Source organism: Pseudophryne corroboree, chromosome 2 (assembly GCF_028390025.1).
Source record: "Pseudophryne corroboree isolate aPseCor3 chromosome 2, aPseCor3.hap2, whole genome shotgun sequence".
Lineage (NCBI taxonomy): Eukaryota > Metazoa > Chordata > Amphibia > Anura > Myobatrachidae > Pseudophryne > Pseudophryne corroboree.
The window spans coordinates 466,344,595-466,371,196 of NC_086445.1; positions in this window are offsets into that span (position 1 = coordinate 466,344,595).

The window sequence follows — 26,602 nt, forward strand, 5'->3', positions numbered from 1 at the left end:
GCCCCTGCAGTTATGACCCCAGTAGTTTACCCCCCCCCCCTTTAGTTTAGCCTCCCAGTGGTAATGCCCCCAGTAGTTTGCCTGCTTGTAGTTTAGCCACCAGTAGTAATGCCCCCCTGTAGTTTGCCCCATTGTAGTTTAGCCCCTGTAGTTATGCCCCCCTTGTAGTTTAGCCCCCATTAGTACTGCCCCCAGTAGTTTGGCCCCTGTAGTTATCCCCCAGTAGTTTGGCCCCTGTAATTATGCCCCCAGTAGTTTGGCCCCCCTGTAGTTTAGCCCCCAAGTAGTAATGCCCCTGTAGTTAAGCCACCAGTAGTAATGCCCCTGTAGTTACGCCGCCAGTAGTAATGCCCTCCTGTAGTATGCCCCCAGTAGTTAGCCCCTTTGTAGTTGGCCCCCAGTAATAATGTCCCCCAGTAGTTTGCCCCCAGTAGATGCCCCCCAGTAATAATGTCCCCTAGTAGTTTGCCCCCAGTAGATGCCCCCCAGTAATAATGTCCTCCAGTAGTTTGCCCCCAGTAGTAATGCCCCCTAGGAGGTTGCCCCCAATAGATGACCCCCCAGTAGTAATGCCCCCAGTAGATGCTCCCCCAGTAATAATGCCCCCAGTAGTAATGCCCCCCCCACCCAGTAGTAATGTCCCTTGTTGATGCCCCCAGTAGTAATGCCCCTTGTTGATGCCCCCCAGTAGTAGTGCCCCCAGTAGATGCTCCCCCAGTATTAATGCCCCCAGTAGTAATGCCCCCCCACCCAGTAGTAATGTCCCTTGTTGATGCCCCTAGTAGTAATGCCCCTTGTTGATGCCCCCCAGTAGTAATGCCCCCAGTGGATGCTCCCCCAGTAATAATACATCCAGTAGTAATGCCCCCCCACCCAGTAGTGATGTCCCTTGTTGATGCCCCCCAGTAGTAATGCCCCCAGTAGATGCTCCCCCAGTAATAATGCCCCCAGTAGTAATGCCCCCCCACCCAGTAGTAATGCCCCTTGTTGATGCCCCCAGTAGTAATGCCCCCAGTAGATGCTCCCCAGTAATAATGCCCCCAGTAGTAATGCCCCACCCACCCAGTAGTAATGTCCCTTGTTGATGCCACCAGTAGTAATGCCCCCAGTAGATGCTCCCCAGTAATAATGCCCCTATAGTAATGCCCCTTGTTGATGCCCCCAGTAGTAATGTCCCCCCCCTGTAGTTTGCCCCCTGTAGATGCCCCCGCTGCACTGAGGAAGACAAAACACAATATACTTACCAAGCCCCGTTCCCGCTTCCAGATCTCTGCAGTCCTCCTCCTCTCTTGGCGTCCTCTCCTCAGCACTATGAGAGAGACGTCATGACTGACGTCTCTCCCATAGCGCATGCCGCACAGTGACAGCGCCGGAAGCCGGAGCTCAGTACTGAGCTCCGGCCTCCGGCTGCCGCTGTGCAGGGAGACGGGCGCCCGCTGGTAACACAATCTCAGTGGGCGCTCATCATCTCCCTGTGCGGCGCCGGGGGGACGACGACGGAGGGACGGGGGATGGAGGCCACAAACGACAGGGGGGGCACGTACCCGAGTACCCCCCCTGGATCCGCCACTGCACATATTAACGCACTTTACAGAGAATGTTCGGGCAGTCCTTGCCCCAGTGGAGGTGACAGTGTATATATGAGAATCAGAATCAGCTTTGTTGGTCAGGTGTACTCACGTACACTAGGAATTCTTTGTGGTGCAATGCATCGCCAAGCAGCAACATGAAGGGGGAATACAGTGGCGGATCCAGGGGGGGGGGGGCACTCGGGCCCATGCCCCCCCAGTCGTTTGTGGCCTCCATCCCCCGTCCCTCCGTCGTCGTCCCCCCGGCGCCGCACAGGGAGATGACGGGCCCCGCTGAGATTGTGTTACCAGCGGGCGCCCGTCTCCCTGCAAAGCGGCAGCCGGAGGCTGGAGCTCAGTACTGAGCTCCGGCTTCTGGCGCTGTCACTGTGTGGCGTGCGCTATGGGAGAGACGTCAGTCATGACGTCTCTCTCATAGTGCTGAGGAGAGGACGCCAAGAGAGGAGGAGGACTGCAGAGATCTGGAAGCGGGAACGGGGCTTGGTAAGTATATTGTGTTTTGTCTTCCTCAGTGCAGCGGGGGCATCTACTGGGGGCAAACTACGGGGGGGACATTGCTACTGGGGGCATCAACAAGGGGCATTACTACTGGGGGCATTATTACTGGGGGAGCATCTACTAGGGGCATTACTACTGGAGGCATCAACACAGGGCATTACTACTGGGGGCATTATTACTGGGGGAGCATCTACTGGGGGCATTACTACTGGGGGGCATCAACAAGGGACATTACTACTGGGTGGGGGGGCATTACTACTGGGGGCATTATTACTGGGGGAGCATCTACTGGGGGCATTACTACTGGGGGGCATCAACAAGGGGCATTACTACTGGGGGCATCAACAAGGGACATTACTACTGGGTGGGGGGGCATTACTACTGGGGGCATTATTACTGGGGGAGCATCTACTAGGGGCATTACTACTGGGGGGCATCAACATTTTCCCAGTGATGTTTCTATTGCGTATGAGTAAAATGTTGGAAAATGTCTGCCACACAATTTTCCCAGTGCTTTGTGCAGCCCTGCTGCTGCCGACATAGGACACCGGAAAGATAAGTATTGAGATGGGTGCATGGTGTGCGGTGTGGGCTGGCCTGGACCCAGCGGCCCGTGTGCACTGCACCCACTATAGATACAGTACACCATTGACACTACAGCTTATTGTGACATAATGTGACATAATGAATCATTATCATAGTAGGTAATAAGGAATCATTCTTCCTGAAAAGACGGACACTAAGCATGATGTTTTCTACATATTGAAATGTCAGACGTGCAGCATTTATGTATGTTGGAAAAATTGTCTTTTTATAAACATTTCAATTTTTGAAAACAGTCAAACTCTAGTTACTCTCTTCAGGGGACCATGGAAAATGGTGTACATTTAGGTAAGCACACAACAGAGAAGAGGGGGGTGTCAACACTTTTATGAAGTGCAGTCCTTTTTTCATTGTGTTCATTTAATCAAGCAAGTTAAACCCCTTATGTGGTGGATTTTCAGTGGAAAAACACTTTTTATAAAGTAGACTAAAATGCTTATTCATATAATCACACTGACAGCACTAAGACACTCACTCCCCTGATCATACAGAAACACACACACACACACACACACACACACACACACACACACACACACACGCACGCACGCACGCACACACACACACACACACACACATCACTTTACTCCACTCAACAGACTACACGGTGCATCACATACATTCTCTGGGGAAAACAAGCACGTCAAGTGCAAGAAAATGAAGTGTAATCTTGGGCAAATGGGTCCACTGAAATTAACTCAGGCATGAAGGAGCCAATAGAAAAAAACATGTAAAAGCCAGGAAAATGTATACTTCTAGAAACAAAAGATTAGGGTTTAATTGTGTATATTTTATCTAGTTTTAAGGATGTTTACAGTCATTCTGTATAGCTAGGTTTCTTTTGCTGTGGCTAAATGTATGATACATTATAAATCTATTATAAGAGGAAACATTTCTATAAATATTACTGGATTTCATTATTTTAGGAAGAAGTGAGGCAATTAAAATGTTCCTATTCACAACTCTTCGTTGGAAAGGGAACTGAAACTGTAGCTCTATAGCAGCAGTAGGTAATGACTGGTATTGACATGATGAAACTTGTGCCTTGTGGACACTGCAGCGGATTGATTTAATTTGTATCGGTGAGGTAACTGATAACACAGCCAGCACAAAACACTCTTCTAGAATGTACAAAAAATAAACATAAAACAAAATGAAATGTATTATGTAGAGGTTCATAAAACACCTAGGGATATAGTATTACGGCAATCAGAAAGCCAAGCTGAACACGTCACTAGGAGCCTTAAAGAAGATCTTAAACTGTCTCTGGCATTAAGTATACAAAAGAGTTTTTTGCACTTATCTCAAATTGCGCACTCAAGCTGCAAAAAATGGAGTAGTGTCCCAAAGAGGGTGTTCCCTCACCCTCAAATAAACTCAAGAGAACTATTTTTTGGTATGGGGCACTTCTCCTTTTGCGCTCACAAATTCAAGGAAAGTAGAAAAAGAGGTCAACTTAACTTAAAAGGATAGGTCCTCTATTTCTGTGTGTACATCTCCTTAACTGGATACCTTGCATGTATTATACGTACTGAACATCCAAAGTATATAAATAAGGGAGAGAGAAAAAAAAACATCTAGTGCAATATGTTTGTCACAATGTAAATCATATGCATGCAAACTGTTTCTCACCCAAATGAGATTCAATGAATAAGTTAAAAATATATGATATTTAATAACAAAATTTAAAATAAGAATGTTCCATTATTTCCATCAATGGATAATCAACATTCAACGATGTTACAATCCAGGATTTTATGAAGGTGGCTTCCTACCAGAAATCAGACAATAGAAGTGCTCTTAAAGAAAGCTGGGTAGATGTTCCAAATCCCCGGGGAAGAATCAGCTCCTATAATGGGCACCCCGTCTTTGTCCACGTCTGGTCAGTCTGCCGCTGTTGTTTCCTTCTTTTATATGACACATAAATTAATCCCTAGGGGTTTGAAAATATCCAAGACTGCTACTTTTTCCGATTCCACCGAAATTTTCAAAAAGGAATGGGAAAAAATAGTAGACGATTGTTCCTTCCGCTTAATGGAATTAATCATACGAGAAAGGAGGGGGAGTCTAAAGGCGGTAGAAGAAGAAATTGTATTATTGAAAACGCTTATTGCGCCTTTTTCAAAATTATCTGATTATAAAGAATTAGAGGCAAATATTACATTAAGATTAAGAAAGAGTGTGAAGGAATTAATGTTAAAAAAAAATCAAAAAAATTCAATAGGGATAAAAATGACAGGATTGAGGGATACCAGGCTGTAGAACAGTTAAATACGGAAAGCAGGGATAAAAAAGAACGTAGAAGGGATCAAATAGACCACCAAAGAATTCAGACAGGAAATAAAAAGCCAGTTTATGTGAACCATAATAGATTGAGATCAATACCCAGGAGGAGAAGGGATGAGGATATCACCTATTCTAGACACTTAAGAACTACTCCCGATAGAGATTGGAACCGTGTTCCAAATAGATCTAGAAACAATTATTATGATAATTGGAGGGATGAAAAAAGACATTCAAACTTTAGAGAAAGGAGGAGGGAACTGGACCAACCCTCCAGATTTCAGAACAGGTTTCATCATTTACAAGAAGAAAATGTTTTTTTAAAAGATGGGAGGAGAAGATATCCTCAAACCTAGCCCAAGTAAAACAAAGAGGAAGAAGAGGGAGGGGAAATAGGAAAAAGAAAAAGAAAAATAGAGGGAGGAATAGGAAGATCAAAAGAAGAAAGGGAAATACAATACCTGAAGATTTAGAAATACAACCAGTGACTAATAAAATCCTGGATTGTAACATCGTTGAATGTTGATTATCCATTGATGGAAATAATGGAACATTCTTATTTTAAATTTTGTTATTAAATAGCATATATTTTTTTTATTTTATTTTTTTAGTATTTTATTGGACAACTGTACAACATTTGCTTACATTTTCTCAAAACAGAACAAAATGATATAATGACATAGCTATACATATGAGACAGTTGGTTTGAAATAAAACAATCAACATAAACCAGGTCAGGTCTATCAGAGAGTACCACAATAAAGGCCTTTTAGAAGGGTGGGTGTCCTAGGTCCAAAATTTCTAGGTTATGCCATGTGGTGTGATATATGGCTTGGCGTAGGGAGGTTTTGACAGGGTTATCTAGTGTTTGCACATAAGGGAGCCATATGTCAAAGAATTTTGTTATTTTGTTCTCTTTATCTAATAGCATTTCCAACCATTCCATGTGGAAGAGGTATGATATTCTTGGCAAAAATATAGCTATGGATAGGGAGTCAGTGGCTAGCCATTGGGACAGTATTGTTTTTTTCCCTGCTGCTGCTATTTTGGTTAGTAATTGGCGTTTACCTATCGGTAGCTTAGAGGCAGGGTGATATGAGTGTAAGTCCCACATAACCCATTCCGGGGAAACATCTAAGTTGAGATGCAGTTTATCTCTAACATATGTTTGAATTAGGTTCCAGAATTTACGTACTTCAAGACAACTCCACAAACAGTGATAAATATCTGCATCTATCATGCCACATTTAAAACACTTGGAGTCAGAGGCTGCTCCCATTTGGAGCCGTAGTTTTGGTGTAATATAGGATCGGTGTAGGATTTGATAATTCATTTCTGCGTAAGATGCTGATATGAGGGTTTTATTGATCTTATTAAAGGCCGTAAGCATGGTGGGAACATCAATGGATGGGAAGTCTGATAGCCACTTTACTAGTCCCGTCTGGGTAGACTCCCAGTCAATGGATTTTTTTATGTATGTATATAGCAATGCAGTAGAGGGGTGTATAGTCGGTGTCAATTGTAAAGTAATGTCAAGTGCATTAGTCTTATCTTCTGCAGACATCAGGGCTATGGACTTTTTAATGTAACTACGTATCTGGAAGTATATGAATAATGGAATTTTAAATTGTGGGAAACTGTCGCAGAGATGTGAGTATGTGTAAACCTGGCGGGTGTTTTGGTCAAGTAATTGGTATAACAACCTGATTCCTGCATCTGACAGGGTAGTTAATGTGGTACGTGCCGCAGTCCCTCTAAAGTCTAGGTTATGAACTAAAGGGAGAAACATCGTGTTATAACTGGATATACCCATCCTCGAGCGTGCCTGTCTCCAAGCCGCACAAGTCGAGGTCAATAATATATTATTTTTAATCGAGGATGGGAGGGCCGATGGGCGCATGTGTAACAAGCTGACAAGAGAGATTCCAGGGCAGAAAGCCTGTTCTAAGCCTGTGTTAGCAAAGGACTCAGTTTTATGTATCCAATCGATGGCATACCTATAGTTCGCTGCCAACATATAACTTCTAATACAAGGTAAGTTAACCCCTCCCAATTTTTGTGATTGGCTCAGTTTAAATAAGGAAATTCTGGGTTTTTTTTGCGCCCAAATAAATTCACTAAAGGCTTTATTTAGAGTTTTTATGTCTGTTTCAGTTATTAGTAGGGGCAGCATCTGAATAGGGTACAGCAGTCTTGGGAAGGAAATCATTTTGATTAATTGGCATCATCCCAGATAGGACAGGGGCAGATGTTTCCATGCCTGAAAGTCCGTCAACATACGTGTTATAATTCGTGGGAAATTGAATCTGTATAAATCAGACGGGTTTACAGGTATCTGGAGACCGAGATATATAATTGATCGGCTCGCCCATCGGAAGGGGAACTGAGAGTTCCATCCGTGTGTGGCTTTTGACTGCAAAGCCAGGGCTTCCGTCTTAGATTTATTAATTTTAAACCCTGAGATCGACTCAAATGTCGCCAACAATGATATCAGACTAGGGAATGCGATCTGCGGGTTCGAAAAATATAATAACAAGTCATCTGCATAAGCTGTGACCTTAAGATTATGATTATCAATTTCGATCCCCTGCCAGTCAGAGTTCAAATAACAGTGTCTAATGAGTGGATCTAGTGCTAGGTCAAAAAGGAGTGGGGACAGGGGGCACCCCTGTCTCGTGCCTCTATGAAGTGTAAACGTGTCTGTGTTCAAACCGTTCACTGTAATGAACGCAGAAGGTGTGTCATAAAATAGTGCGAAAGAATTTGACGAAATCGGCTCCAAATCTCTGCCAGTGAAGCACCCTTAGCAAGTGAGACCATGACACGCGGTCAAACGCTTTATCAGCGTCACAGCTCACTATCAAGGAAGACCCACCCGGCGTCTGAGCCGATATGGTCAGAGCGGCAACTAGCTGTCTTATATTGTGCACTGATGTTCTCCCCTTTACAAAGCCGGTCTGTGAGGGATGTAATAATGTGGGTAACACCATTTGCAGCCTATGTGCCATTATTGTTGTCAATATTTTAAAATCTTGGTTTAAAAGAGAAATGGGACGGTATGACTGAACCAAGGTAGGATCTTTCCCTGGTTTCGGTAATACTATCATACGCGCTTGGTTAAAGGTGGGCGGAGCAGCGTTACCGGCCATAATAGAGTTAAGTAGGGTCAGGAGATAAGGTGTAATGTGGGGTTGCAGTAATTTGTAATACTCTGCATTCAGACCGTCGGGGCCTGGAGATTTTCCATTAGCCAATTGTTTAATTACTGTCGTTAGTTCTAATTCGGTGATAGGGGCCATAAGGGAGTTTTGATCCTCTGTTGTCAATGTGGGGGACCTTGCTGATCTTAGGAAGTTCATGCCGCTAATAGCGTCATCTGGCGGAGCTGAATACAATTCTTTATAGTAAGATAAGAAGGAGTCAGCTATTACTGCGGGGTCAGAAGATATTTGTGTACGTGCTTGAAGAGTGAGAATGTGCGAAGTGGGGCGTTGGCTACGAACTACATTTGCCAGAAGTTTGCCAGCTTTATTTCCCCACCTAAAGTATTTATGTTTTTGAAAATCTAAAGCATATTGGGCTCTCTCTGTGCAGAGGGTATCATACAGGTGTTTAGTCTCTAAATAGATCCTGCGAGTATCTTCTGTAGGGGAAGCTAACAGCGTGGCGTAGGAGTTTGTTAATGTCAAGCCGAGGTCATGAAACCTTTGGTTGAGGCGCTTACGTTTGGCAGCGACATATGCTATGATATATCCGCGCACTACTGGCTTGGAAGCAGACCAAAAGAGGCCAATGTCCTCTGTGTGTTGTGCGTTGTCTCTAGTATAGTTAAGGAAGTTAGTCTCTAAATATGACTTAAATTCGGGGGAGTTGTATAAGTGAGAGGGAAACCTCCAATTATATGATGTCTGTTTAGGAGACTTCAGCTCAAGTGTGAACCATGTAGGTGCGTGGTCAGAAATGGCAAAATTTTCCACTTTGGAGTCTTCCAACCTGGAAAGCAATCTCGCTGGGCACAGCCAGTAATCTATTCTAGTTGACGTAGCATGTGGGTGCGAATAAAACGTGTATTCTCGACTAATAGGGTGCTGGTGTCGCCATGGGTCTATTAGGTGAAATGAAGACAATAGAAATTGCAGTGATGCTGGGATGGAGTAACTGTGCCCACTAAATGTGCCAGATCTGTCCAGAGCTGGCTGTAAGGTTGAGTTAAAATCGCCTCCGATGATTAGATGACCCTCGGCCCATTCCTGAAGTCGAACATAAATGTCTGTAAAGAAGGCATTATGGTCCGAGTTCGGTGCATATATTGTCACTAAAGTGTATAACTCCCCCTCTAATTGTACTTTTAAAAATAAGAATCGGCCGTCCTCATCCTCCAGTGTATCTACTATGTTGTATCTAAGGGATTTACGGAATATAATCATTACCCCTCGATTTTTGGAGGTGTATGATGCAGTGTTAAAGCCCTGAATCCAAGTATCTCTAAGTACATTGGGATCTCCTAGTTTCCAGTGGGTTTCTTGCAACATCGCCACATCTGGTCGCAGGCGCTTGAGGTGCTGCAATATCTTTCTTCTTTTAATCGGAGTATTAAGACCCTCCACGTTCCAAGTAAGAAATTTTAGACTCGTCTTAATCTCTGTAGAGGCCGCCATTTCAGTGTCCGATCTAACCTATACCCGTCCTTTCGGACACATAAAACAGTGACATCCTAAATCGTGAGGTTCCCCATATCCCAGCGAGTAGGGAAACCCAGGCCAAGGCGGTGGTAATTGACCTGTGTCTTAACATTAATAACAATAGTGTTTGTGAACTTTGTGTTACAGTATATCCATTTTTCACATTTTTATGAACCCATAACAGTGGTACTGAGGACTCACTATAAACCATTAGTATAACTCCGATCAGATTAATGAGAGGGGGGTGAAAGAGGGGGGGGGGGAGGCGAGAGGGAGAAGAACACAGAGGCAGGGGAGAGAGGGAAGGGCGGAGAAGCCCTGTGATTTTCAAATCTTGAAACAGGTGAAATTGTTCGGAACAACAGGTAATGAGCAATAATGATCAGCCATACATTACCAATCACGACCTCCATAAGGGAGATGATACAGATGTTAAGCTTATGAGGACATTTGTGATCAGTCTCTGTCATTGGAGGCAGATGAAGAGTGGCTTCGCACAGATTCTGCAAATGTTTTTGCTTCCGAGGGTGAGTCGAACAGGTACGTTTTGCCGTTATGTTGAGCACGTAATTTCGCAGGGTAGAGTAGAGCAAACCGTATGCCCTTATCAAACAGGATCTTGCAAGTGGGAGAAAATTCTCTCCTTTTCATGGCCACGCCATATGAGAAGTCCTGGAACAGGAGTATCTTGTCTTCATGATAGAAAAGTTCCTGAGCTTTTCGATACGCGTCCATCACTTTGACTTTGTCCGTGTAATTAAGGAATTTGAATATGACCGGTCTAGGTCTGCGGCGGTCTGTTTGGAAATCAGGAACAATTCTGTGTGCCCGTTCTATTGCCAAATTTTCCACATTTTTCAGGCAGCCCAACTCGAGCGGCAACCAGGAGGAGACCAGCGTCATCAATTCTTTAGGTTTGACAGATTCCGGTAAGCCAATCATGCGGAGATTGTTTCGACGATTGCGATTTTCTAAATCTTCTAACTTCTCCTGTATCGCGGTGATGGAAGACGCTTGGGATTCAATTACAGAGCGGGCAGTGGTTAAGTCATCTTCTAGATTCGAGACCCGTTGTTCTGCTTCATCTATTCGTGTGCTATGTTCCTTTAGCTGTGTCATGGTGGAATCGATAGCTTCCTTCAACCCTGCGAGTTTCTTATCTAATAGCGGTGACAATATATCAGAGATTTCCTGAGCCCTGGCCACGGCGTCCATGGTATATCTCGCAGGGTCTGTTACGCCATCTAGGACACTAGCATTCGGTGATGATGGTGGTGAATTAGCAGAAGCTGAAGCAGATGCTCTGGTGTCTTTAGTTTTTGCTGGTGCGGAGCCTCGTCCTCCTCTCTGAGGTTTGGCCACAAATTTATCCATATCTGCGCAGTATTAGAGTGTTTCAGCGAGAAACTAGATATGTTTAAGGTATCCTGCCCTGCAGGGAGTATGTGCAGATGTGCAATCACTGAGTGGGAGATAGTGATGCCTGATGATGTGCGGGCTGTGTGCAGCGTCCGCTGGTTTATGTACTAGAGGCCGTCTTTTGCAGGGTCTAGGATGGCACTGACCAGCTCCTGTTAATAGGTTAGGATGGGTCCAGGTGTCTGTTGGCCTGAGGGGGTGCAGTATGATATGTGCAGGCCTGTCTTCCTGTCAGTGGTGGCAGTGGGATGAGTGTGAAGTGAGTGTGAAGCCCAACGTGGTGCACTCACCCCTTTACAGGTCTCCTCCAGTCACCCTCCCCCCTCAGACGCTCATCCGTGCCCTCTCCTCCGTCCGCGTCCCCCTCCACCAGCGATAGCCGTGCAGGGCTCAGCGGGTCGTGTGGGGAAAGGATCAGGGCGCCGCTCTGTCTGTGATGGTAGCGGGGGGGGGTGGGGGAGGGTAGCCCAGCGCTGTGCCTCTACCCCTGTACAGATCCCTCCAGGCCGCGTCCTTCTCCTCCACTGCGTGTGCGCGGCGTCTTCTGGTCGTGCTCCCCACCGTCAGCAGCAGCGGCACAGGGCTCGGTGTGGTGCCGGCCGAGCGGGGCTCTCAGCCGCGGTCGCCTCTGTCAGCGAGTCGGGGTGAGGAGGGGAGATTAGAGGTGTCCGGCCACAGCCAAGATGGCGGCCGCAGGCAGCATGCGCCACAGCTGGCGCTCAGACTCCGGTGAAGGGGGCGGTGGGGAGCCGAGGAGATGGTCTCCTCTTGCCCACCAGTATCTCCGCTGGCCCCTGGTGTATTGTCGGGGTGCAGGTCCCGGTATGTGACTCCCAAATCAGCAGCAGGGTGTCAGGGGACGGAGAGCTCTCCTAAAAAGCGGCCAGCAGGGGGTCCGCCCACCGGAAGTCCCCCCAATAGCATATATTTTTAACTTATTCATTGAATCTCATTTGGGTGAGAAACAGTTTGCATGCATATGATTTACATTGTGACAAACATATTGCACTAGATGTTTTTTTTTTTCTCTCCCTTATTTATATACTTTGGATGTTCTGTACGTATAATACATGCAAGGTATCCAGTTAAGGAGATGTACACACAGAAATAGAGGACCTATCCTTTTAAGTTAAGTTGACCTCTTTTTCTACTTTCCTTGAATTTGTGAGCGCAAAAGGAGAAGTGCCCCATACCAAAAAATAGTTCTCTTGTCTCTGGCATTAGCGTTTTATACCTCACTCAGTAACCCAGCCATCATTTTGGATATGTTCATTTCCACTAGCGATGTGCATAACTACAAGAAGCAAAAGAAGGAGAAATGTTTACATTTTAGACTTCAAGTAACGATGAATGCCAATAATCCAGTACTTTTAGTGAATGGCACCTGAAATCAATTGCTGTTCCATACAAATGTCTCAAACAAGCACATCACATCACGTAGATCTAGATTGTTACAAACGTTAATGAAGATTTTAAGCACACTTTAAGGAATTTTTCCTTATCAATGCAATTATAATCCTTGAAATGTACCATCAGACCCTTTTTCTTTGCATGTTAATAAGTAGTATTTCCTATTCTTAATGCCAAAAACATATAACTAGACACACAGTTAATTTAAGCTAGTGGTAAATGTAAATATTGATTATAATCATAGGTGATGGAACGGGGGGACAGGGGGGTGGCTTCCTCCCCCCAAATATTTGAGAGGTGTTAGTCAAAGTACTGGGTCGCAACCATATACAGTAAATATGGGTAGTGTCAGGATGGAGATAATACCCATTTTGGCTGCTCCACCTCCTCCCTCCCCACAGCCCTTCTCTACCTGCCTCCAGAGCCCTACTGCCCCCTGCACCCAGCTCCAAAGCATACAGTGTGTGGCTAGTTACTGTGGACTGGCCCCTCCTCTGGGGCCATCCCTGTGCCCTTCTCACCTTCAACTTCATATGCTCTTCACCTCTTCCCCGTCAGCTCCCCTTTGTCCCCCACCCCCCTTCTATCGTGGCTCCCCCTGACCTTCCCCCATTTTCAACTGGGTTCAGCTGAAAATGTACCCTGTAAAGTCTCATTACCTTCCATGCACAGCCTCAGCCAGGGTGTGAACTACAGTATAAGTGGACTCTGCCTCTTCGTCTTCTACATAAAGTCACTCTCATGTTACAGTTATGTTTTTGGGGCATATTGATTATACAGATTTAGTGGGAAATCACCCGAAAATCTGGATTCCCTTAAATGTAAGTTTCCCCTGAAAGTATTATAGACGTATTATGCACTTTCCCGGTTTCCCTTCTCTGCCATCAGGTAGGTGGTGTGGCGGCTAAGTCCAGCTGCCATTGAGAGGGTGACATTCAGCAATTTAGGGGCACCTGCCTCCCTAACCAAAAAGTTTGAGGCACCAAAGATTATAATGTTATGGTTGCTTGCTGCTCTCTTATGATATGTACACTTATTTCATTTCTTCTTCTTCCATTGTATCCCATCACTGCAACCATAGCACACCTTGTGTAGCCCCATAAAATATGCCAATTGCAGATGGCTGCTTTATTGATGAATGATAATGGTCCTGATTTCTAGGTGCATGCATTACTGAAGTTTGTGTAGTAGAGCGAGTATGTGATGCAGCGCATGTATGAAAAGTCCAGGACACTCTTACTGCATATTCATGAAACAAGGTATGCGATGGTGTGTGCATTTGTGTTACAATATCACTGTTACTTGAGACAGCTTCCGCGGCTCATGGGAGGTTCAGGGTAGAGACTGGTTGGTGACCTAAAGACTTAGCAAAAACAGGAGGTGTCATGGGCATATTATGGGCTGTCATGGGTGGATTTCAGCATGTGGCAGTGATTTTTTTCACAGCACCGCAGCGCCCATATCTTATGAAAGTTAGAAGGGAGGCTCTGCACTAGGCAGGGGCTGCTCGATGAGTCGATGTTGTGACAATGGTGTGTGTCGATGGTGGAGAGATCACATCCAACAGTGCACTTGAGCACTGCTCATATATGCAAAGTGGGCGTTACAAGGTTGTGAAGTCCGTCAATCAATGCACAAGGGGAATACCTAAACTCCATTCGCATATTTTCACACTTGAAAATCAATGAGAGCTTGTTGCCGCACCTCTGTAGCAGGCCTAATGATCCTGCCACACAGTAGCCTCACACACTTTTTCTACCAGAAGCTGTAATTGTTATTTCACTACCATATATAATAATTGTTTCCCAAAGCTCTTAGATTGCAAGCTCAGGGTTACCTTCACCTTCTGTCTCATGTCATTGTATGTAAATTGTTTGTATTATGTATTAATATGTGGCACTGTTGTTGTCATATGTTAGCACTTAAAGAGAATATATATATAAATATAATATATATATATATATAATATATATACATACATACATACATAGAATACATACATACATACATACATACATACAGGGGCCCTTTTATGTGCCCCACAGCAACATATTGAAGAGGCCCCTGGCCCAGTGCTTCTAGGAAGTCTTCTCCACAGCAGTTGTTCATTTTATGCCTCATAATAGTGTCCTAATTCATTCTCTGAACCATAGTAGTGCCCCAGTTCACATTATGTCACATTGTAGGGAATCCAGTGCACATTATACAACACAACAACCCCAATTCACATTAAAACATACAGTGTACCTAGTTCATATTATGCCACATTATATATATATATACAGGTTGGGTATCCCATATCCAAATATTCCAAAATACGGAATATTCCGAAATACGGAATTTTTGAGTGAGATTGAGATAGTGAAACCTTTGTTTTCTGATGGCTCAATGTACACAAATTTTGTTTAATACAAAAAATCATTAAAATATTGTATTAAATGTCCTTCAGGCTGTGTGTATAAGGTGTATATGAAACATAAATGAATTGTGTGAATGTACATACACTTTGTTTAATGCACAAAGTTATTAAAAATATTGGCTAAAATGACCTTTAGGCTGTGTGTATAAGGTGTATATGAAATATAAATGCATTCTGTGCTTAGACTTAGGTCCCATCACCATGATATCTCATTGTGGTATGCAATTATTCCAAAATACGGAAAAATCCGATATCCAAAATTCTTCTGGTCCCAAGCATTTTGGATATGGGATACTCAATCTGTATACTGTATCTTATTTTTTTGACCTTTGCGCCTCTCCTGCTCTTGTTTAGACTATGAGAAGACCATTGATGCGTGATTTACATGACCACCTTACATTTTCAGACAGAAGCAAGTATGGCAGCTATAAAATGTCTAGATAACTGCACTAAACAGAATGAAGGAAACCTGCTGCACATTTTGCAGGACATAAAACTTTATGCCGCAGGTAAGCTGTGATTTATGTAAATATTACTACAGTAAGTGAGAAGACTTAGTTCTTCACACAAACAGCATACATCTGTTCCTTGTGTCAAGGCACAGATCCTTGCAATAGTCATTATTTATGACAGATGCATCTAACAGCAAAATAGAAATTCTTAAAATAACTTATGTCATTGCTTTAAAACTGCATGATTTTATAACTCAGGAACCCATCTGAAAGCTCTATGCTGTTTTCCAAATGCAGAAAACGTGTGAATTGTATTTCATTCTACATCTAAGACATGACAACATTCTACATCAAAGTGATTATGCATCCCGTTATCTATTTACACAATACCGCTCACACCAGTTATCTGTCTTTTTGTTTTTATATTAAATGAGTATAGATCTAGGTCAGAATGAATGAGGCCAATAATAAAAATGTGCAGCATTATGTGTGTTTGGAGAATTGCTATAAACAACATGTTGTGCCACATGCTAGCTGCGTTCCATTCCAGAAATACTGTTTTTATCTCAATTCTTAATATTATAGTTATTGATATAAACAAGACACAGTACTTTAAAAAAAAAATACTGTAGCTTAGCCACAATAATCCATATTTAAGTGCACTTATTTCACTAATAATATATTTCCAAACAATAGGAGTAAACTAGTATTTTTTTTGCAAGAAAAATAAGATGAATATATTTATTTTATTATTTTTTATAATTTCCTGTCATACATATGGACAGCAGTAAACGCATTTCCTGACAGACTGCCTGAGTAGAATTATTGAATAATGGGGGTAATTCTGAGTTGATCGCAGCAGGATTTTTGTTAGCAGTTGGGCAAAACCATGTGCACTGCAGGGGAGGCAGATATAATAATTGCAGAGAGAGTTAGATGTGGGTGGGTTATTTTGTTTCTGTACAGGGTAAATACTGGCTGCTTTATTTTTACACTGCAATTTAGATTGCAGATTGAACACACCTCACCCAAATCTAACTCTCTCTGCACATGTTATATCTGCCTCCCCTGCAGTGCACATGGGGGGTAATTCCAAGTTGATCGCAGCAGGAAATTTTTTAGCAGTTGGGCAAAACCATGTGCACTGCAGGGGGGGCAGATATAACATTTGCAGAGAGAGTTAGATTTGGGTGTAGTGAGTTCAATCTGCAATCTAAATTGCAGTGTAAAAATAAAGCAGGCAGTATTTACCCTGCACAGAAACAAAATAACCCACCCAAATCTAACTCTCTCTGCAAATGTTATATCTGCCCCCCCTGCAGTGCACATGGTTTTGCCCAACTGCTAAAAAATATCCTGCTGCGATCAACTTGGAATTACCCCCATAGTTTTGCCCAACGGCTAACAAAAATTCTGCTGCGATCAACTCAGAATTACCCCCAATATACTCTGAAAGGTTGTTATTGTAAATACTATAGTATTAGGTGCAGGACATGGTGCAATTATGACATTGTGGCCAATGACAGTACCTCCGACCTATTTAAATAAACATTGTATTGTTGGCCCATTACAGGATAGTTGGATAATGTGGCCACCAAGGGTAGTGTATTTGCTTTCAGATGGTTGAGATTGGGCTAGGCCAGGAAAAAGCAGCAGACAAAGAGAGAAAATATATGTGTCTTTTAGTGTTATTGAATGTGTTGATTAGAACAAAATAGTGGTTACAGTCTTACAAGGAAGGGGATTAAGGGAGTTATTCAGATTTTTTAGCAAACCAAAAAGGTTAGCAATTGGATAAATAAAACCATGTGCACTGCAGGGGAGGCAGGTATAACATTTGCAGAGAGAATTAGATTTGGGTGGGTTATTTTGTTTCTGTGCAGAGATAATACTGGCTGCTTTATTTTTATGTTCTCTTTCTTACTCTATTCCCAAATCTGAATCAGGCAATAAGTAAAGTTATCATACAAGATTATATAAAATATATACATATTTGGACATTAAAAAATGATATAATAATAATAATAAAAATATAAAATAGCAATGAAAAATATTCTATAAAATCATACAGTTTTTGTCACTTCAGATGTCCTGAAGATGTGGGTTACCCCCGGAGACTGCTGTGTCTGCAATGTTGGCTTCTACACATTGACAGGAGAAGGGTTGCTGGCTGCACATAATGTTACAGTGTAGCACCCAAGTCACTGAGCAGGAGCTGGCACTTTAGCATCACCCCCCCGCGGGTAACACTCGGATGCAGTCCGCACCCACCTTGTGACACCATTGCTCTAATTGAGGTACATGCTCACTGAGGCACATGGCCGTTGAATAGAAGAGTACACCCAAACAGTACCCAATATCTAGCATAGGGGTAGACATAAGCGTCTGAAGAGAGGTCTGTAACTGCACATTTGTCACATACATCTTAGAGTATTACAGCTAAGGGCTGTGTCAGTGACATTAGGGGTGGTATTCAATTCTTTTCACCCCCTGCCACACCCGTTCTGTTTCTGCTAATGGGCGTGGTATATTAATTTCAGCTCACTACCTCAGGGTAGCGAGGGCTCCCAACCCTTTATGCAGCTAAACCTGATCACTATGGGCGCGATATGCGTGATAACGGGGATCACTTTAGAAAGACGATTGGATGTGATATATCATTTGAATGCAGCCCTAAGATTGACAATTGGCAGCCTAATATATTCACTACTGACAGAGACAGTTTTGTAGTTAAAACTCAGCGGACAGCTATATCCATTCTGCCATATAAACAGACCCATTATTATTCTTAAACCCAGAATAATCGATATATCTATATATCCTGTAGGTAGAGAATGCTGGTAGCCCCGATTATGAATTATACACAGAGCAGTAAGACAGTGAATTGCTGTCAGCATGCTGACTGATGGATGGCTTGTGCTATCCACCCGAGTGCAGCATTCTGTAACTGCTTCCGAGCCTGCAGCCAGATGGTGAATGGCTAACACATTGCTAACAAGTGGATGGCTGGAGCTATTCTCCAATCAGAGTGCTGACAGCTATTCATTGTATGGAAACCTGTGGAGAGACAGTGCAGGTCTGCGGGAGGGGTAAGTTATGATGTTTTTTTAAAATATTCCTGTGAATGGGTGGATAGGGGCCTAAAATGCATTGCTTTGCCCAGGTCCTACAATTCTGTTAAGATAGTCCTGGCACTAGTTTCAGTAAAACAAGGGGGCAGATGTATTAACCTGGAGAAGGCATAAGGAAGTGATAAACCAGTGATATGTGCAAGGTGATAACGCACCAGCCAATCAGTTCCTATATGTAAATTAACAGTTAGGATCTGATTGGCTGGTGCCTTTATCATCTTGCACATATCACTGGTTTATCACTTCCTTATGCCTTCTCCAGGTTAATACATCTACCCCAAGGTTTGTTATGGCACAAAGTGCTCCAACAAAGAACTTAGGGAGAAGGAAGTTCAACAGTTACAGAAGTGATATCCTCTAAGAATATAAAAAATGTTGGGCATCCCAAGTAAAAACTGTGGCTATAACATATGAGACACATACATAAACTGGCTAGGACCTGGGAAATGACTAAGCAAGCTGAGCTGCATGTAGAGAGACGTGTCCAAGAGATGGCAAAAGTAGCAAGAATCCTTAGAGAAATACAAAACCCAGATGTTATATATTATTTAATTTAGGTGGAAATTTTATGGGGCCAATGAAACATATGAAATATATGGCCATATAATATTTCCAGATACATGGTCCTGGTTAGTGACGGTGGACACTTTTTGGCTTTTGTGTTTTGGATGTGGATCTGGATCCCCGCTCATGTTTTGGATCTGGATTGGTATTGCCAAAACCACCCTTTCGGGTTTTGGTTTTGGATCTAGATGATTTTTGAAAAAAACAAAAACTACTAAAATCACAGAATTTGGGGGTAATTTTGATCCTACGGTATTATTAACCTCAATACCATTCATTTCCAGTCTATTCTGAACACCTCACAATATTGTTTTTAGGCCAAAAGTTTGCACTGAGGTCACTGGAAGACTAAGCTAAGCAACACAAGTGGGCGGCACAAACACCTGGGCCATCTAGGAGTGAAACTGCAGTGTCAGACAGGATGACAGTTTTAAAAAATAGGCCCCAAAGAGCACATAATGCAAAGAAAAAAAAAGAGGTGCAATGAGGTCGCTGGATGACTAAGCTAAGCGACACAAGTGGGTGGCAGGAACACCTGGCCCATCTAGGAGTGGCACTACAATGGCAGACAAGATGGCAGTTTTAAAAACTAGGCCACAAAGAGAACATAATGCAAAGAAAAAAATAAGAGTTGCAAGATGGAATTGTCCTTGGGCCTTCCCAACCACCTTTATGTTGTATAAACAGGACATGCACACTTTACCAAACCAATCATTTCAGCGCCAGGGTCTGCCACACGACTGTGGCTGAAATGATTGGTTTGTTTGGGCCCCCACAAAAAAATAAGCAATTAATCCCCCCATCAAAAAAGAAGCAATTAATCTCTCCTTGCACAAACTGGCTCTACAGAGGCAAGATGTCGCCCTCACCCTCATCCTCCGATTCCTCACCCCTTTCAGTGTGTACATCCTCCTCCTCCTCACAAAATATTAATTTGTCCCCACTGGAATCCACCATCACAGGTCCCTGATTACTTTCTGGAGGCAATTGCTGGTAAATGTCTTCCTGGAGGAATGTATAATTAATTTTGATAAACATCATCTTCTCCACATTTTGTAGAACTAACCTCCTATGCCGATCGCTGACAAGGTTACCGGCTGCACAAAACACTCTTTTGGAGTACACACTGGAGGGGGGGGGGCAACTTAGGTAAAGTAAAGCCAGTTTGTGCAAGGGCAACCAAATTGCCTCTTTTTCCTGCCAGTATACATACGGACTGTCTGACATGCCTACTTGGATGCTGTCACCCATATAATCCTCCACCATTCTTTCAATGGTGACAGCATCATATGCAGTGACAGTAGACATGTCAGTAATTGTTGGAAGGTCCTTCAGTCCGGACCAGATGTCAACACTTGCTCCTGAGTGCCCTACATTACCGCCAGCGGGTGGGCTTGGACATTTTATCCTTTTCCTCGCAGCACCAGTTGCGGGAGAAAATGAAGAAGGAGCTGTTGCCGGGTCACGTTCCACTTGAGTTGCCAATTTTCACACCAGCAGGTCTTTGAACCTCTGCAGACTTGTGTCTGCTGGAAAGAGAGATACAACGTAGGTTTTAAATCTAGGATCGAGCACGGTGGCCAAAATGTAGTGCTCTGATTTCAACAGATTGACAACCCTGTACAACACAGTGACAGCCAGGACAGCAACACCCATGTACAGCTGCAGCACATGAAACACCAGTGACAGCAAGGACTGCCAGGACAGCCAGGACAGCACCCCTAACACAGCACCGGTACACCACAGTGACTGCAGCAGCACCCCTACAGAGCATACACTAACCCCACCCAACGCCAACACCCACAGAGAAAGACAGAGGTCTGTCTCCCTCACTCTCCAAGTCTGGAGTAAAAATGGCGGCGACGAGCAGCTGTTTATGTGGGATCCAAAACCCGCGAGAATCCCGACAGCGGGATGATGACGTTTTGCCTCGTTCTGATTTCCGAGTCGGACTCGGATCCGGAGTGTGGACGGAATGTTCGGGGGGGGGGGGGGGGGGGGGTTGGTTCCGCTCATCTCTAGTTGCTAGACATGTGTTCGGTCACTTGAACTATAGTGATATAGTGCTTGTTGCGAAGGCAGGCCATTAGTATTAAGACACAGAAAAGAAGCCTCAAAAAGTGAATAAGATTAATAATAAAAGGCTATGTCATGTTCTCTCCACAGCTTGGTGTATCACTTGTTATGCATTGTCACTAGTATAATCCTTGGGATGCAAGGGACAGATAGCATCATTGTCTAAGGTCATGCAACATGCCATTTAGTGGCGTGTAAAAGTAATTTCATTGCAAAACTTGATTTATGCTAAATTTATCTGAAAAGACACTAATCTCTATCGCGACTGCGAGTCAGTGCAGCAACAGTCTCACTTCACGACAACCTGGACTTGCTTAAAACTGCTTTGGGCTACAAGGGGTGTGGGATGCAGTTGCTGGCGTTTTCACGGCAACAGCCAGTGTCGGGCTGGGGCATGAAAGGCCCATCGGGGAAATGCAATGGTAGGGGCCATGCTTAGTTTGTTTCCAGAGGGGTTTGGCTAACCACTATGGAGTAATGGTCTGGGCCCTTTGTTAAATATATATAGTAAAAATAGCTGGTGTATGCATAATAAAGTACCAGGTTAATGACAGGAATGGACTGTAGAAAATACACCATAATCTTGTACAGTATTAGGCAAGGAGGTGGACTCTTGGGCAGTGGGGCCCACCGGGGGTTTCCCCTGTACCCCTGTGGGTCAGTCCCAGCCTGGCAACAGCAACTCGCACCTTTCGCAGCTTATCGGATTGAACCCTTTAAATTATTTCTGCATCCAATGAAAACTGTTTTTACCAGATGGTTTATTGTAAGGTTTATTATAGCAGTCATTATGCCGTATATGACATTGTTTTACAGCCACACATATACTCCATATTAAGTATAACGTATTTTAGTATGTTGTACATTTCTATAAACATTATATAGCTTGGTGTGCTGTAAAATAAAGCCACTGTAGCAGCCTGGAAGGAATCACAGCCCTAAAACTAGCTGGGCAGCATGCTGTAGGTATATTACTAAGACTCCAGTTTGGCAGCAATAGCTATGGAATCACTATGTGCCAGCATTCTCTTACAGGATGGCGTAACAGTATGCCAGGAGCGTCTGGGCTAGTATTATCTGCCAAGAGAAGTTGTTTTACAACACATTAAATTAATATTATAGGAAATCTGCCTTCATGAGAGCCTTAGACAGTATATTTCAGAGTGTATTTCCTTACAGTATCATTTTAATATTCTCATAGATAATAACTTTCATTAGTATTATGGTTTCCCCTGACATTAACCTTCACTGAACACTTAAATAATGTAAACTGCTTAGTCACATGGACAATGGAGGCAAGTGACATATAACATAAGACACTATATGCATGTCCCCAGAGAACCACGCCAGTGAAGGGGGAGGGCGTCGCTTAAAAAAGGGGTGTACAACGCCCTTTACTATAAAAATATTAATATCAAAATATAATTGCTAGGATGCAAAGCGGCCCCGCGCACTCCACAGTAGGGGCACGATTTTAATGCAGGGGGGCAGTGGGGGGTGGCCCCGCTTCCTACCCTACTTGAACAGAAGGTGGGTCCCTCCATCCCGGCCAGCGCCATTTTTTCAGTGATATTTGGGAAGAGGACGCTGGCAACTAGAGATCAAAGAATGCCAGAGTCTTTGCTTTTTATGTGCGGCGTCATCTTCCCGAAAATATCACCGGGAAGATATCGCCGCCGATGCCGGCAGCAGGTACTGTATACTTGGGGTGGAGGATCAGATCCAGGCCCCTATAGCAGCCCAGCCCGGGTAATTTGTGCCTGCCCCCCACCCCTTTCCGTCGCTACTGACTCTATGTCTTCAGCTGAATTTGTTTATACTGCATAGATGCTATATTAGTACTTTGAAATCTAAATGTACTAAATTAATTGGACCTCCTTTTCAAACTTCTGATTGATCATTGCCATCACTAAAGGGCCTTATACATTGTTCGACCCGCCGCCGAGCTGCCCGACGGCCGATACGGCAGATGGGCGACCCGGTGGCGGGGGAGTGAAGTTTCTTCACTCCCCCCGTCACCCAGCTCCATAGCAGTGCATGCAAATATGGGCGAGATCGTCCATATTGGCCTGCATGCACAAGCAATGGGGCACCAACAATGAACGAGCGCGGGGCCGTGCATCGTTCATTGCTGGTGCCTCCACACTGAACGATATGAACGAATTCTCGTTCATTAATGAACGAGAACATTCATATCGGTTATTGCTATCGGCCAGTGTGTAGGGCCCTTAAATACTTTAGTTTTGAGGAATATGTTGTCAATTTTGTGTTTGTTTGGTAATATTTGTGTAAAAATAGTAAAAAACAATAAATTGGACAACTGCATATTATAAATACAATTAAATAGAGTGAAAATATCAAGGTAGGTGGTGATAGTGAGCCATGGATTCTTTGTGAGGCTGGAGGGATCCGCCTGCACAGGGAAGAAAAAGTCCCCAAATCTAAGGGCTGCGATGTGGAGCACTCTAGTGGGGCTGTAGCAGTCAAGTGAGGCTGCCCAGTATGCAGAGTCCAAGTGGGGCTGGGGTGTTTTTAACTGCATGAGTCAGGGAGAAATGCTGTAGAAAGACTGTAATACAGGTTGAGTATCCCATATACAAATATTCCGAAATACGGAATATTCCGAAATGCGGACTTTTTTGAGTGAGACTGAGATAGTGAAAACTTTGTTTTTTGATGGCTCAATGTACACAAACTTTGTTTAATACACAAAGTTATTAAAAATATTGTATTAAATGACCTCCCCGGCTGTGTGTATAAGGGCCCTCATTCCGAGTTGATCGGTCGCAAGGCGAATTTAGCAGAGTTACACACGCTTAGTCTACGCCTACTGGGAGTGTATCTTAGCATCTTAAAAGTGCAAACGAAGTTTACGCAATATTGCGAACAAAAAAAACTTAGCAGTTTTAGAGTAGCTCCAGACTTACTCTGCCTGTGCGATCAGTTCAGTGCTTGTCGTTCCTGGTTTGATGTCACAAACACTCCCAGCGTTCGCCCAGACACTTCCCCGTTTCTCCGGCCACTCCTGCGTTTTTTCCGGAAACGGTAGCGTTTTCATCCACACGCCCATAAAACGCCGTGTTTCCGCCCAGTAACACCCATTTCCTGTCAATCACACTACGTTCGCCGGTGCGAACAAAAAGCCGTGAGTAAAAATCCTTTCTTCATAGCAGAATTACTTAGCGCAGTCGCAGTGCGAACATTGCGCATGCGCTCTAAGCTGATTTTCACTGCGATGCGAAAAAAAAGAACGAGCGAACGACTCGGAATGAGGGCCAAGGTGTATATAAAACATAAATGAATTGTGTGAATGTAGACACACTTTGTATAAAGCACAAAGTTATAAAAAATATTGGCTAAAATGACCTTCAGGCTATGTGTATAAGGTGTATATGTAATATAAATGCATTCTGTGCTTATATTTAGGTCCCATCGCCATGATATCTCATTATGGTATGCAATTATTCCAAAATACGGAAAAATCCCATATCCAAAATACCTCTGGTCCCAAGCATTTTGGATAAGGGAGACTCAACCTGTACTGTATAAGAGATTGTAGGGTTCATTCAGATCTGATCGCTGCTGTGCGTTTTCGCACAGCGGGCGATCAGGTCCTAACTACGCATGCATATGCACCGCAATGTGCACGCATGACGGACAACAACAACGGGCATCGCAGGTCAGCGACGGGGTGGTAGGAAAAATCCGATCGCACCGGCGTACACAAGGTGAGTGACAGGAAGAGGCCGTTTGTGGGTGGCAACTGAGCGTTTACAGGGAGTGTCTGAAAAAATGCAGACTGACGTCAGCTCCAGCCCCGATCAGCAGGAATTAAACGCACTGGAGGAGTAAGTCCTGGGCTGTGCACAGAATACACAAAGTGAATTTTCTCAGCTCGGCTTACACATGCGATCGCACACTTGCACGGTAAATTTACACTCCCCCTGTAGGCAGAGACTATCTGATTGCAGGACAGCAAAATTAGCATCCCAGCTATCAGATCTGAAGTACCCGCTTTTAGAGATGTGCACCGGAAATTTTTCGGGTTTTGTGTTTTGGTTTTGGATTCGGACGCGTTTTGGCAAAACCTCCCTGAAAATTTTTTGTCGGATTCGGGTGTGTTTTGGATTCGGGTGTTTTTTTTTCAAAACCCCCTCAAAAACAGCTTAAATCATAGAATTTGGGGGTCATTTTGATCCCATAGTATTATTAACCTCAATAACCACAATTTCCACTCATTTACAGTCTATTCTGAACACCTCACACCTCACAATACAATTTTTTTTTTTTTTTAAATATGTTTATTAAGGACGAAAATGGAAATACACACACATTACCACAATAACTGTAGAATATTGACAATAGGAAAATACAAGGATATCAATGAAAATGATGATATATGGGAATGTATATCATAACATTTGTTCAAAACAAATCACATAAAAGTTCACATAAGAGAGTAGGGGAGTCAAGGGGGAGGTTCAAAATGTAGAATGGAAGATTAACAACATTTAGTGTCAGCAAGAAGTTAAACAATGCGATCAGGAGAGTACAAGAGTTGAGGCTAAAAGGGCGGTGATCCCTTCATGAGTACCTCAGTATTGTACCATGTAGTATGTTTAACTACCTTGCGTATGTTGTCACGAGTTGACTGAGATAGGGTTGCGATATAGGGCAGCCATATTGCAAAGAATTTGGAAGGGTTGGAGTCTGCTCTGAGAGAGCATTCTATCCAGTCCATTTGATATAGATATGTCAATCTAGGGAGCAGAAGGGTTATGGATATAGGGGTTTTATGTATCCACTGAGAAAGTATGGTCTTCTTGGCGGCTGCCGCAATCCGTGCTAATAACAATTTATTACCTGGGGATAGTGAAAGACAGTCGGGATCGTACTGATTCCAGAAAGCCCAAATTAAAGTAGCCGTGAAAGAAATATTCAAGGTCGATGTAATGTAGGTACAGATATCTTTCCAGAACAATTGTATTACCGGGCATGACCAGAGACAGTGGATGATATCAGCATCAGGAGAAGAACATTTGAAACATTGAGAGTTATCAGAGATGCCCGTAAGAAATCTAAGACGAGGAGTGTAGTATGCCCTATGCAAAATTTTTAAATGCATTTCTGAATAGGAAGAGGAAACTAAATGTTTATTAAGTAGTAAGTGCCAGCGTATTACAGTTTGTAGATCAGTTCCCGGCAAGGTATCCATCCATTTAGCTAGGCCTGTAGTTTGATTATTCAGATCTATCTTACGTCTGATGTATGCATAAATAAAGGATGTGGGGCAAGGAGAGTGAGGAGTCAATCGCAATTGGGTGTCTAGGGGAAAGTTGTTGTCTGCAGGCCGTAAGTGTGTTATCAGTCGCGTTGCAAAACTGCGGGCTTGAAAATATGCAAAGAGTGGTATATGTAGGTTCGGAAATCTGAGTTTCAATTGAGACAGGGTGAGTACTTCGGTGCAGGTGACATT